General features: G+C 41.3%; 1 protein-coding gene across 2 annotated transcripts in view; it reads left to right on the top strand.

Moving 5' to 3' along the window:
* Positions 1 to 1,863: 1,863 nt before the first annotated feature.
* The window catches only part of LOC141271711 (uncharacterized), a 254,208-nt gene continuing 245,946 nt past the window's right edge, over positions 1,864 to 10,125 (top strand). For both annotated transcript variants that reach the window (XM_073681800.1, XM_073681799.1), the window contains exon 1: positions 1,864 to 1,938. The gene's annotated coding sequence lies outside the window, so the exon portion shown is untranslated. The remainder of the gene's footprint in view (positions 1,939 to 10,125) is intronic.

Raw genomic sequence — 10,125 nt, 5'->3', positions numbered from 1 at the left:
ATGCACACGGGAGTGATTCAAATATATCACCGAGTACACTGAAAATACTCAGTACTCACCCGAGAATACTCGCCGAAAGGGTTAACCGAACATACTCGCTCATCACTTTGTGTGACATATCTCTCTGATTTAAGGGCATGAAAATTCAAAGTTTGAAAATTGCTAAATTTTCACCAAATTTCCGATTTTTTAACAAAGTAACGCAAGTGATATCGAAGAAATTTTTCCACAATCATGAAGTACAATATGTCACGAAAAAACAGTCTCAGAATCAGTGGGATCCATTGAAGCGTTCCAGAGTAATTACCTCATAAAGTGACAGTGGTCAGAATTGTAAAAACTGGTCCAGTCATTAATGTGCAAACCACCTTCGGGGGTAAAGGGGTTAAGGCAAATAAGTGGAATATTCTGCAATGGTTGGGTCAGTCACCAGATCTCAACCCCATCGGGCTGCATTTCACAGGCCGTAGACAAAACATAAGGCAGAAAGACCCACAAACAAGCAATAACTGAAGTCACTGCAGTGAAGGCGGCACAGCCTCACAAAGGAGGAAACCCAGCCTTTGACATCCATGGCTTCCAGACTTCAGGCCATCATTGCTGCAAAGGATTCTCTTCAAAGTATTAAACATGCCTGCCTTTTCTTTGAGCTGGACAATATATTCATGCAGTTTCCCATGGCTGGGTGTCCATTAGCCGGGTCTCGGTACTTCTCAGTCCTTATCCACGTACACTCTACTTGACAAATGGTAAGGTTTTAATATTAGAGGTTAGGACCGTCCCGAATAGGGTCACCGAGGCGTGGTGGGATGTCTTTTACATTTTTTTGATCAAAATTATGTTAACTAAGCACCTTATATTATTTTCATGCACTCACTGTTGTTGTTCATTTACTGCAAGAGTATTTACTTACTATGTTTTTATCTTGGGTCTTTTAAAGTATTAAACATGAACATTGTATTTATGGTAAAGTTAATTTGTCCAATTACTTTTGAGCTGCTGAAATGAGGAGGGTTCGTAGAGAAATGGTTGCAATTCCTAAACATTTCACAGGATATTTTTGTTGAACTGATTTAATTAAACCTGAAAGTCTCCCGTTCTATTGTATCTCAGTTGTTTCATTTTAAATCCTAATAAGTAGGCTGCAGAGCTGAAATCACAAAGATTCAGTCACTGTCCAAATATTTCTGGACCTACCTGTATTCATATATTTACACTATATGGACAAATATTGCATCTCTTGCCCCCAAAACAAAATCGAAAATGTTCTCCTGCCCCTTTTCCTAACTCATAATCCCAAAATAGACAAGGACATTCGGAGCTGCCAATCCTCCCTCTTTTGTAGACTTCTGGAGATAAAGCATCGTCAGCCTCGGCTCTTTACCTCCTACAGACAAAATGGGGGAAAATGAACCACTTTTTTTAATCAGTTATTTTTTATTACAGGTTTTGTTTTTTTTTAAAGGGAAATTACAATAAAATGTCACCAATCCGCTTTCTCCTTTCTGCCATTCCATAATGCTGGGGTAAGATTATCTCTACAGAGACCCCTGTACAGGAATATTAGGGCTCCAGCGACATCACATCTATTATACAGAGAATAGCGCTATCTCCATAGCTCTGTACACAAGGACATAGAGATCAGACAAGGTCCTCATATTCAGGCAGCTTCTATTCTACTCCAACCCTCTTTATAAGAACAAGATCAGAGTCTCATTATACCGAGCAGAGAAGCTCCAGGGACAAACACCCCGTCTGCTCCTAACACGCCGGGGGTCCGGAGTATCCATCCAGCACCATGACAACCAGCACAGCAGAGTCCTGCATCCACTGAGGCCCCTGATCATGTGACCCCTGACTCCTCCCCTCCTGTGACCTCATCACAGGTCCTGTGCGCACAGAGCAGCCATATATGTGGTGGCGGCTCTGCAGGTGGAGGTATGTGGAGACCCCATTACTGGGCGCAGGGGGCATTAACCCCTTCAGCACGGAGACTCTTTTGGGGTCTTGTGTTGCCCCTTTATAAGAATCATAAGGTTTTTGTTCTGTTTCCTGTAATAGATACATACGACCCAACTATGGAGACAGGAAGGGAGGAAACGTACTGTTCTCATAGTACAGGACCCCTTTACTGGCCCCACAGTGTAATGCCCCCATTATACCCCTTATGCAGTATGTATGATGCCCTCACACAGTGTAATGCCCCCTTGATGCCCCCACAGTGTAATGCCCCCATTATGCCCCTTATGCAGGATGTATGATGCCCCCACACAGTGTAATGCCCCCATTATGCCCCTTATGCAGGATGTATGATGCCCCCACATAGTGTAATGCCCCCATTATGCCCCTTATGCAGGATGTATGATGCCCCCACAGTGTAATGCCCCCATTATGTCCCTTATGCAGGATGTATGATGCCCCCACACAGTGTAATGCCCCCATTATGCCCCTTATGCAGGATGTATGATGCCCCCACACAGTGTAATGCCCCCATTATGCCCCTTATGCAGGATGTATGATGCCCCCACAGTGTAATGCCCCCATTATGCCCCTTATGCAGTATGTATGATGCCCCCACACAGTATAATGCTACCTGAGGTCCTGCAGTTGGAATAAGTCTTGAGGTTTTACAGTTGGAATAATCCCTCTGGAGTTGGTTTTCCCTTTGCCTGCTCCCCTACATGTAGACCCTCGAGCATGTATACTTGCATGTAGGGGAGCAGGCCTTACTAGATATCGAGGCTTTGTACAGTAATATACTGCATGAGGATGGTATCAGAGGGGTAAGACGTTTATTGAAATCGACATCAATAGAGTGTAGCAGACATAATGACTTCATGGAGGATCTTCTAAAATTCACTCTTACTTATAACGTCTTTCTTTTGACAGTAAGTACTTCCCCCAGCTCAGGGGTACTGCGATGGGGAGCCTCTGTGCCCCCTCATATGCTAACCTATTCCTGGGCTGGTGGGAGGAATCCACAATATTCAGGGATGATCATAAGTGATGACATCCATATATTGGGGTATGATATAAATATACTGACTACATTTTTATCATCTGGTCTGGGAAGAGTGAACAATGTTTTGAATTTGTCAGGGAACTCAATATTTATAGACTGGGCCTGAGATTTATATCAGAGTTTAATTATTACCAGTTGCCGCTCTTGGATGTACTAATCAAGAAAGATTGGGATGGGACCCTAGGAACACTCATCTACCATAAACCTACAAGCACTAATAAACTATTGAAGTGGGATAGCCACCACCCCATCCCCATAAAAAGAGGAATACCCAAGGGCCAATTTTTATGGTTGAGAAGGTACTGCCATAATGTCACAGATTTTAATATACAGGCTATAGACCTGAACACCAGATTCAGGGAAAAAGGGTACTCCTGGTACATTTTGGATTTCACATCATCGTTTGCAGAAAAATGGGAGAGACACACACTCCTCCATACCTAACCAAGAGACCAAGAAAAATATTGAACTACACGAGTAAGAAAAACTTATGACAATCAGAGTGACTGTATCTTTCATATCCTCAGAAAACACTGGGATATACTTGTGACTGTCCCGGACCTGAGGGGTGCAGTGGGATCTACTCTCACAATAACTTTCAGAAAGGGTCGGTCCATTAGGGACCATTTAGTGCATAATTTCTATAAAAAACCTGCACCCAAGGGGACTTGGCTAGATAGAGGAATCTGCAGTTTCTTTAGATTTGGAGAACATTGTACATGTAATTGTATGAGACCATGTAAATCTTTCTAGAGCTCCTCCATGGTTAAAATCTTTTTTTCCAGTGGGATTATTCCAACTGTAAAACCACAGGACTAGTATATATGGTCACATGCACCTGCCCCCTAGATTATGTAGGCAAGATCAAGTGGGAGTCTAGGAGGAGGGTGGGGGAGCATTTGGGTGACATACGCCATGGTTGGGACACCTCATTAGAGAGACACATAAACAGTGTACATCGAGGTGAATCTGGAGACATCTCCTTTTGTATCATTGAGATGGTTAAACTCATTGTGAAACGAGGTGATAACAATAGATCTATCCTCAAAAAAGAAAGTGAGTGGATTGTTAGACTGATTTCACTGGCCCCTAAGGGACTCAATGAGCAAATTTACTATGCTTGTTTTGTATGAATACAGTCCCATTCTGGATTATATTTTTGGATTGTATACTCTACCCATTGCTACTCAGTTCCCTGTGAATGGGGTTCACATATTGTTGTACTTCATCGAGATATCTGAGCTTCTATATCAGAACTATTACTTATCAATTATATTCCACTTATACTATTTCATAATTAACAACTGTGGTGATCCTTGTGTATCTCTAATTGTGCAATAGAGAGAAAATTTGACCATTTAGGAGTATACTGTGGGCCATCATCCCATATCTTATGTAGTGATATAGTATATCCACATGCCTATTGCATGATGGAAGGATGTGCAATACTTGTTTTTAGTCTCCCATGACGCTGATCTCAAAGATAGAAAAATCCTATGTTGGTGGAATGCAATCCAAAACCATTATACGCTCCGGTGTGGAACGCATGCTTCCTGACATGCGCATTCGCAGATAGGAGACCGTGATGCACTCCGGCGTGGAACGCACATGTCCGGGCACGTTTGTGCTTTCTGCCCGCCCCTCTCCGTTGTTTTGTGCTGAATTGTGGGGAGTATTTGAGAATTTATTTTTGTTCTGTCTTTAGTTGATCCCACTGATACATCAGATAAGTCCTCGGAGAATTATAATTAGAGGAACCCATGGACACATTAGGATTTGTGAAGCTGACCTCCGCTTTCCTCTATTTCCTTTGAATTTGTTGTGTGATCTGTATTTCAGAACAGTAGCTCTTGGTTTGTTTCATTTCCATGTGTAAATTGAATTTGACTCGTAGTCTTTGATATCTCTTTCAAACTTAGTTTTTTTGATGTCTGAGATCCATCCTCCAGACTTTGTAAATTCTTCTGCATATTTTGAGTTTTGTATCCAAAAAGTCTTCTACACTTGGCGGAAAACTTTCACCTAGTTATTTTCAAGAAACAAATATCAAACGCAATGTGACTTGGTTATCCTATAATTTTTTTTTTAAATGTGGACATTCATCCTGTAAAGCATGCAACTATGTTTATAAAACCGACACATTTGAAGAAAACCTAATGGAACAGCAATTTGCAATACACAATTTCATCAATTGTAACACTATAGGGGTCATCTATTTAATAGAGTGTATAGAGAGTTAACTACAATATGTGGGATGCACGTCAGGTCCGCAAAAAACTATATTAGCAGACAATTATCCGACGACATCAATCCCACAACATTAAACGTGTCTGTGGTTTCAAGACACTTTTCACAAAAACATAACGCGGGTGCTCGGGTTCAACATATTGCGGATCGGATAGACAGATTGCTGGGTGGAGCTGGGGAAAACCCACCGTTCATGGTACACATTGGTACTAATGACAAAGTTAGAGGGAGGTGGAAGGTCCTTAAAAATGAGTACAGGGAAGCTGAAGACCAGTACCTCAAAGGTGGTGTTTTCACAAATACTGCCGGTGCCACCTGCGTCACTAGAAAGATGTCGGGAGCTTAGGGAGATAAATCAGTCGCTTAGAAATTAGTGCAGGAAGGAAGGGTTTGGGCTCATGGAGAACTGTGCCGATTTCGCGGTTGGCTACAGGCTCTACGGTAGGGATGGGTTGCATCTCAATAGGGGAAGGTGCAGCTTTGCTGGGGGAAAAAATGGTCAGACGGATGGGGGAGCTTTTAAACTAAGATCTGGGGGGAGGGTAGTCATGCTTATAAGGGGTTAGATAGACTAGACAGAGTGGGAGAGTAGGGGCTATGGAGGATCTAGGGAGGCTGGGATAAGCAAGGAAAGTAAGGAGTTGAGTAGGAGTAGGAAATTTGCTAATTGTATTAAATGTCTGCTAGCAAATGCAAGAAGTCTTGCAAACAAAATGGCTGAACTGGAGACTCTTATGTCGGTCAGAGAATACGATGTGGTGGGTATTACAGAAACCTGGCTGGATGAAAGCCATGACTGGGTGACAAATATAGAGGGATACACTACATTTAGAAAGGACAGGAAAGAGAAAAAAGGTGGAGGGATGTGTATTTTCGTAAGATCCAACTTAAAATCTGTGCTCAATGACAACATTGGTGGGAGCTGCGACAATGTAGAGTCAATTTGGGTAAATGTACATGGGGATGGCAATAATGGAAAGCTGCTAAGAGGAGTTTGTTACAAGCCTCCTAATATAGCTGAACTTCTAGAGGACGAAATGTTGGAACAAATTAAAAATGCAGCAAATAATAATAGGGTCCTTATTATGGGGGATTTTAACTATCCAGATTTTCATTGAGACATAGAATCTTTTGTGCTAAAAGCTGCAAATTCTTATCCACAGTTCAGAACAATTACCTCTCTCAGTTGGTAGATGAACCAACCAGGGGAGGTAATCTGCTGGATCTGGTGCTGTCAAATAGACCACATACAATTTCAGATCTAGAGGTCCGGGAGCATTTGGGAAACAGCGACCATAATATGATAAGTTTCAATGTAATATTTAATAAAACATTTCAAAACGAAAATGCTAAAACCTGGAACTTTAGGAAAGCTGATTTCAACAAATTAAGGGAAGAGCTTAATTGTGTAGACTGGGACCATATCATGGTAACTGGGAATACCAAATGTAAATGGGTCATGTTTAAGGAAATACTACTAGATTCCTGTAGAAAATTTATACCCTGGAATAAAAAGGAACCAGGAATAAAAATAAACCATTATGGATAAATAAGACAGTACAAAGTTTAATAAGACAAAAACAAAGGGCATTCAAAATCTTGAAGGCCGAGAATACAGAAATAGCATTTCAGTAGTATAAAGACCTAAATAAGAAATGTAAAAAAGAAATCAACCTAGAAAAATTATCTACAGAGAAACAAATTGACAGAGACATTAAATTCCATTGCCAAAAAGAGTAAATCAGATGGTATTGGCCCCTTAAAAGACAATAATACCAAGATAATTATAGAGGACAAAGAAAAGGCTGAGATATTAAGCTGACACTTTTCATACGTGTTCACCAACAAACAGTCTGTTTCAGGGTTCTTTCAAGAGGGCAAAAATCAAAGTTCACCTCCTAATATAACTAGTTTAACACAAAAAGAAGTACGCCTGCGTCTGAGCAAATTAAACATTGTCAAGTCTCCTGGACCAGATGGTATTCATCCACGGATACTGAGGGAATTGAGCTCAGTAATTGACAAACCCCTGCATCTCGTATTCTTAGACACTCTTGTAACAGGGGTAGTGCCACAGGATTGGAGGATAGCAAATGTACCGATATTTAAGAAAGGTAAGAGGGTGGATCCAGGTAACTACCGTCCGGTAAGTCTGACATCAGTAGTGTGCATAGTTTTTGAGGGCATCATAAGAGATGACCTGCAGAGATATATTGCAGAGAATAATATAATAAATGATAATCAGCACGGATTCATGAAAAATAGGTTGTGCCTAACCAACATGTTGGGGTTCTTTAAGGGGATAAGTGCAAATCTAGATGTTGGTAATGTGGCTGATGTGATTTACCTGGACTTTGCAAAGGCATTTGATACTGTACCACATAGCAGCCTTATACTGAAGCTACAGAAGCAATGACTTGGGGGAACTATATGTAGATGGGTAAGGAATTGGCTAAATGATAGGAAACAAAGAGTCGTCATAAATGGTACATTCTCTAAATAGGACATAGTCCGCAGTGGGGTGCTACAGGGATCTGTGCTAGGACCAATTCTTTTTAACCTCTTTATTAATGACCTTGGGAATGGGATTGTAAGTAAAGTGCCAGTTTTTGCTGACGATACCAAACTATGTAGGATATTAAAATCTGATCTTGACATTACGATATTGCAGAACGATCTGGATAAGATGACTGAATGGACAAACACTTGGCAGATTAAGTTTAATGTAGATAAATGTAGAGTAATGCACATAAGATGGAGTAATTCTATTGCTGCATATACATTAAGTGGGAGTATACTCAGGACTACAGAACAGGAGAAGGATTTGGGTATTCTGGTTACAAGTAAGCTGAGCAGCAGTGCTCAATGTCAAGCAGCAAAAGCAAACAAGATTTTAGGGTGTATAAAAAGAGAAATAAAATCCTGCAATCCCAACGTATTGTTACCCCTTTATTAATCACTGGTGAGGCCACATCTGGAATATGGGATCAAGTTTTGGGCTCCACATTTTAAAAAGGATATTCAGAAGTTAGAGTCAGTTCAAAGGTGGGCAACTAGATTATTATATAGGATGGTAGACCTCTCATATGATGAGAGGTTGAAAAAGTTGAGCTTCTTTAGCTTAGAAAAACGACGCCTCAGAGGGGATCTCATCTACATATATAGAGATATGTGTGGTCAATACAAAGGTCTAGCACATGACTTATTCCTTCCAAAGACTATACTAAGGACCAGGGGGCAATCATTACAGGTGAAAGAAAGGTGATTCCGGCACCTAAACAGGAAATGGTTCTTTACAGTAAGAGCAGTTGGGCTGTGGAATGCCCTACTACAGTAGGTAGTAATGGCAGACACTATATCAGCTTTCAAAAAAGGGCTGAATGATTTCCTTGACACAGGTAACATTGTGGGTTACAGTTAAATTATACAAAATGTTACACCTATAGTAGTACATTTGATCCAGGGTTCTTGTACTGATCGCTTTTTCTCGGGGTCAAGAAGGATGCAAATTGTCTGAATGTGTCCTGGGTTTTTTGCCTTCTTCTGGATCAACAGATTTAAGTACAGAGATTTTAGTAATACCATATGAGTAATACAAAAAATAAAACTAATTAAAAAATTATAAACTGGTTCATTTGTAACTGTAATAGTGCAGTAATAATAAAAATGGTAATACATTTGTGAGGCCTGGTTCCATTAAGTTAGTTTAGTGTTAGCGTAGGGAGTACAATTGGGGGAGAAAGGTTGAACTTGATGGACCTAGGTCTTTATTCAACCTACTTTACTATGTTACTTTGTATAAAAGGGATATCATATCCTTCAGATTTTAGGAATAGAAAAGGCTTATAAACCATTAAGAGGTGGAGATATGAAAAGAAAAATGTTAAATAGAGAGTCACATTGGATTTTTAAATTACAAACTAGAGCCCCACAGGGAATGGACATCAGACAGGATTAATATTACAGTGCAATTAATTGTATTTGTCTTTGATTTTCAGTGATTTTATTGAATATCTCATGCATGAGTTGTATTTGTGTATTATTGTGACGCTGAGTCACTTTTTACAGCCAAGCTGTGAGACGGAATAGCCGAGGAGTCCGGAGTTAAAAGCCAGGAGGGTACGTCATAAACAGAAGGAAGAGGCAAAGGCTTAGGCAGGTAACGTTATGTTGGTCAGAATACCAGGAGGATAGCGAATCAGAGCAGAAGGGGTTAAACAGACGGATGGTCAGAACAAGGTCCAAGGTCAGACAACAGAATTTCAATACACAGAACACTTAGGCACAGAGAAACAAACCTCACACTAGCTGAAAGTACGTCTGGCAGAGGTCAGGGAGAAACAGCTAGTTATGTAGCCTGGCAGTCATCTGGAATGATGAACACCTGGAGATAGCAAGTGCCACCCAGTCTCAGATTGGACAGCCGAGCAGGCAATCATCACACTGACAGCTTCAGCACGCCCCTATACCAGATTGGACCACCGAGTTGTCAAAGTACCGACAGCTCCAGCATGCCCCTGTACAAGATTGGATGGCTGAGTTGTCAGTAACTGTATCCCAGACACAGTGAGGGGTGGAACCTTGACAGTACCCCCTCTTCTAAGGGAGGCCGCTGGACCCCAAGGCTTCCCAGGAAACTTTAGATGGAAGGCCCTGACTAACTGATCGGCCTTCACATCTCAAGCAGGGACCTAGGATCTCTCCTCTGGTCCGTATCCCCTCCAGTGGATGAGGTATTGGAGGGAATTTCGGACCCTACGAGAATCCACCACCCTCTGAACCTCATGCTCTAAGCCATCGTCGACTGACACTGGAGGAGGCGGGGATGAGAGAGATAATACCGAAGGGATAAACGC

The sequence above is a fragment of the Phyllobates terribilis genome, unplaced genomic scaffold, assembly GCF_046119375.1.
Source record: "Phyllobates terribilis strain yellow unplaced genomic scaffold, ASM4611937v1 Scaffold_5__5_contigs__length_657084704, whole genome shotgun sequence".
NCBI lineage: Eukaryota > Metazoa > Chordata > Amphibia > Anura > Dendrobatidae > Phyllobates > Phyllobates terribilis.
This window is presented reverse-complemented; position numbering and strand designations above follow the sequence as displayed.